The sequence below is a fragment of the Balaenoptera musculus genome, chromosome 4 (genome assembly GCF_009873245.2).
Source record: "Balaenoptera musculus isolate JJ_BM4_2016_0621 chromosome 4, mBalMus1.pri.v3, whole genome shotgun sequence".
In the NCBI taxonomy this organism is placed as follows: domain Eukaryota; kingdom Metazoa; phylum Chordata; class Mammalia; order Artiodactyla; family Balaenopteridae; genus Balaenoptera; species Balaenoptera musculus.
This window is the reverse complement of record NC_045788.1, coordinates 42,332,520-42,336,880: the sequence shown is the minus strand read 5'-3', so window position 1 is coordinate 42,336,880 and position 4,361 is coordinate 42,332,520. Positions and strand designations below refer to the sequence as shown.

Genomic DNA, 4,361 nt, shown 5'->3' with positions numbered 1-4,361 from the left:
TATACTGAGTACAATTATAGTGGTCCACATATGTGCTAAGATAGGAATTGAGCCCTGCGAGTATCTGCTAGATTAGAGTTTTGGGAACATGTCTGAATGAGGAAGTATCTTGGCATTTATGAGTAAAAAAAAAAACAGAAGTCAAAGTGCCTGGAACAAAGTGAGCAAGGATGGGGACAGGGAAGAGAGGGTAGAGGGGTTGAGAAGGGCTAGATGATATAGTGCTAGGTAAACCATGTCGCAAGGGGGTTAAGTTTGCTTCCACTGAAACATACAAAAAATTAAACATAAACAAAAACAAAACCTTTTTTTCCCTAGAGCTTTAAGTAAGGAAATGGTGAAACAAAAATTGTCTTACAAAAAGTTCACTATGGCTCCTGGGGAGTAGGAGAGCCAAAGTGAAAGCAGATTGATAATCATGAAGCTATTGGTAGACGTCAAGGGTGAGACCATGGTGTCTTTGGTGGATGATGACAGTTAAGTTTGAGAAATGTAGGTAGTGATTAAGGTTCACTGAATGCAGGGGATGGAAACCTGCAGAACGCGAAACACCAGCAATTACATTTTTAATAGGAAGTGTTTTATTTCTAGCTTAGATTCTTAGAATTTTTTTCTAAATCAGATTACACTCACAGAAATCGGACTGAAAGAGAATCATGATCCTACTCTATTAAAATTTTGTCCCATGAATGAACTCTACAACTTGTAGTGTATAAAATACATTTAAAAATGTCATTCTACATCTTGTAATCTTTCGATATACAGACATACTCAAACTTTCAGTTCTCAAGGCCTTTTTAATAGTATTCTTAAAAATAATTACAACCCCAGAGATTTTTCTTTTTTATGTGTTATATCTATTTATATTTGCCCTCTTAGAAATTAAAATGGGGAATTTAAAAATATTACTTTATATAAAATAAAAACAAACTCATGTTATCACAAAAACATTTAAAAGAACATTAAATATTCTAAAACCAAACTAATTAGGGAAGAGACACTGTTTTACATGTTTGCAAATATAGACTTGCCTACTACAAGATAACTGGATTTTCATATTTATTTCTACATTCAGTCAGTTTTGATATGTTGTTTGGTTGAAGCACGTGAAGAACATCCAGCCTCACACAGAAATATGTGGATATACATGTTTGAAACCACATTAAATTTTGTCACCGGCAAAGCCGAGTAACAATTCCCAGGAAATAAAAACAGACTTTGGGTAACAAAATAAAGTGTACCTTTTTTTTTTTTCTTCTCTTTTGTGCTTAGTCCAGTTTCACTTGCTCATAGGGTGCCACGTACAGAGGTCTTGTCCTTGGCTTCACAACAAAGATCCTCGAGCAAAAAGCTACGCCGGACACCTCAGCTCACAAAAGTGCTGTGGAGACGCCGCAATTCAAGATGGCGGGGCCGGGCACCGAGAGGCTGCGCCCCGCCCTGCAATCCGGAGCTGTGTGCAGCACAGCTGCAACCAACGCGCAGAACTCCGCCCCCTTCCCGCTGAAGAGAACCCTATAAAGCTGCCCCGCCCCCACGGCCTGCCGGGGACAGCGTGGGCTGTAGAATGTTAGCTCGCATCTCTCCATTTCTTGATCAAAGAATAAAGCTTTCCTTTGCTTCTGAACGGAACTAGGAATTGGCTCAAACAGCGCTGGGCAGGAGGACTCTTGTTGGGGCCCGACAGGAAAGGGTAGGTAACGGTTTCTTTAAAATTAGATGCGTATGGAATGTGAAACCAAATCAATTAACTTTTTGTATTTTGTTATATTACAATCCTTTGATCTACCTTGCCCTTTCACTGCATCCCTATCCATTTGTGATGTTACATTACAGTCATTAAGGAAATGCTTGTTCACTGAGTTATGCAGATATGCCAAATACTGACATATGTTTTTAAATAACATCAACTAATACCTGTGCTAATATTACCACCAGGTTTATCAACAAAAACTTTCCTGTCAAGCTGTGAAGGTTTCGGTGCTAGATTAAGTGTTCCAAAATTCTAATATTTGGTTGAAAACTCAGATGTTACCATTCACAAGAAAAGTATCATTTCTTTTCCTTGAAGAAATAAGTCCATTTCTTTACTTTTTAAGACAATATCTGTAAAATATTCAAGTCGTAATAAGCACCGTTTATCAGCCAGAAGTTTTCTCTAGTGAAAATGGTGTCCATTAAGAACAACTGGACTTCCCAGCTGACGCCCCACCCCCCATGCCCCTTTGGCTCCGGGGCGGCCCTGGGAGCACCTCCTGTGGGAGCCGCAGGCGTGGGCGGAGGGCGGAGGGGCTTGGCGGAGCCTGGCCGGCTGGCGGTAAACAAGAGACCAGGCTGGAGCCACAGACGCAGCAGCAAAGCTGCTGGTCCTTCGTGGTGAAGGGTTGGGGGACGCTTCTCTCTCCTCTGTGTTGTTGGTAGTTTGAGTGGGGCAGAGATGGCTGACAGTGTCAAAACCTTTCTGCAGGACCTTGCCAGGGGAATTAAAAACTCCATCTCTGGAAGTTGTACCATCTCAAAGCTAGATGCTCAAATTCAGCAAAAGAGAGAGGAACAGCGTCTAAGAGGGCTAGTAGTGTCCTGGCTCAGAGCATAGCGAGGAAGCAAGATTGAGCCACCTATTGTCAGTGAAATTTTCCAGTGCTGCGCATGAAATGGCAGAGTACTCTGGTTCAGTCTCCTCCTGCTTTTATCAAGTGTTTATTCCTTTGCTTCAGTCAGTAACGGTCCAAATTATCAGTGATCCATCTCTACATAGAGGTGTTTGGTTCTGGCTGGAATTTTCCTCCCATCAATTTTCAGTGCTCCCCCTGTTGGTGCTTAGCAAAGTTGTGAATGCGATTTGGTTTCAGGATATAGCTGATCTGGAATTCGAGGTATCAGGGATGAAACCTCACGCATTCCCTGGTGTCAGCGAAATAATTGCTGACATGCTCTTCAACCTTTTGCTGCAGGCTTTTTTTATCCAGGGGTTGCTTGTGAGTCTATTTCCCATGCATCTTGTTGGTCAACTGGTTAGTCTCCTGCATATGTCTCTTTTCTACTCACTATACTGGACTTCCCAGCGGATGCCACGCCTCCTACATTATCAGTGGCTGCCTTTTCTCTGTCCTCGTCCCCTCGTTTATTATCAGCACTAATGAAGCCAAGACCCCTGGCAAAGCCTACCTTTTCCAGTTGCACTTCCTTTTCCTTGGTGGTTTTCTTAGGCAACAGAATCTTCCACAAAACGGTGTACCTGCAGTCTGCCCTGAGTAGCTCAACCTCTGCAGAGAAGTTCCCCCAAGGTATTAGTCTATTGCCAAACTGAAGGCTGCCGCAGGTCACGGTGTCGGCCATCCAGAGGGCATGGATGGGGTTGGGAGGACCCTTTGGCAGCTGTTTTCCTTTTTCAACTCCCCCACTATGGAAGACAGGACCCACCGTGCCAAGGGTCCTTTGCATATTCCCTTCTTTCTGAGGAATTGGGATTTTTGTCTGGTGCATCTAAGGCAGAATCTTTCTGACACCAGTAGGTTGATTTTTAACACTGGTGAATCTGAAAGGATCACAGGTTTTTCTGCAGCTCCTTTCTAGCATTTGCCAGCCCCCCTGCCTGAAATGATTTGAATACTTTTTCTCCCTGTGCCATTTACCCTCCCACTGCCTCTTCCTGCCTTCCACCATCCTTGGATGAATGGATTTTTGTAATTCTAGCTGTTGTATTTTGTGGACGTGTTATTTTTGTTGTTTTTCTGTGAAGCACGTATATTGGATGTTGGAGGTAAAGGAGAATCTGAATTCCTCTTGGTCATTCCGCTTATAGCCATCAACGTCTTGTTTCTTGCAATTTTGTTCTCTCTTGCTCTACTGCAAAAAACAAGCCTGAAGAGATAGGACAGGAGGAAAGACCTCACAGTCAGATCTGCTGGGTTTTGAAGAGTGATTTTCTTTTCTTCCCCTTGAAGGGGAAAAAGCTCTTTTTCACTGGTACATTTAAAGTTTCCCAGCTATAGGGAGGTACCAATTTTGGACAAGTGCCACTGCAACACAGAATGCTCAGAGAACCTGAACTTTTAAACTCTGGAGGTCAGAAATTTACTGTTGGCCACTGCCAGGTTTGTCTGGTATTTCAAAGGATTATTGGGTGCTGCAAATAGAAGCTGAAGGGGTTAACTTATTAAACCCATTAAACCTGTGGAGGGAAAAAAACTAATTTAGGTTGCATCTGAAACAATCACCTGCCCCCTTCACATAGGTGATTTTCCTAACAACAGCTATCATACTCATATAGGTAGCAGAAGTGGTTCAGGAGTAGGGACTTCCCTGATGGTCCAGTGGGTAAGACTCCGTTCTCTCAATGCATGGGGCGTGGGTTCGTT

The 4,361-nt window shown here is 42.9% G+C and overlaps 1 pseudogene; it reads left to right on the top strand.

Annotated features, from left to right (window-relative positions):
* The first annotated feature begins 2,401 nt into the window (after positions 1 to 2,401).
* On the top strand, positions 2,402 to 3,576 carry LOC118893965 (annotated as a pseudogene).
* The last annotated feature ends 785 nt before the right edge of the window (positions 3,577 to 4,361 follow it).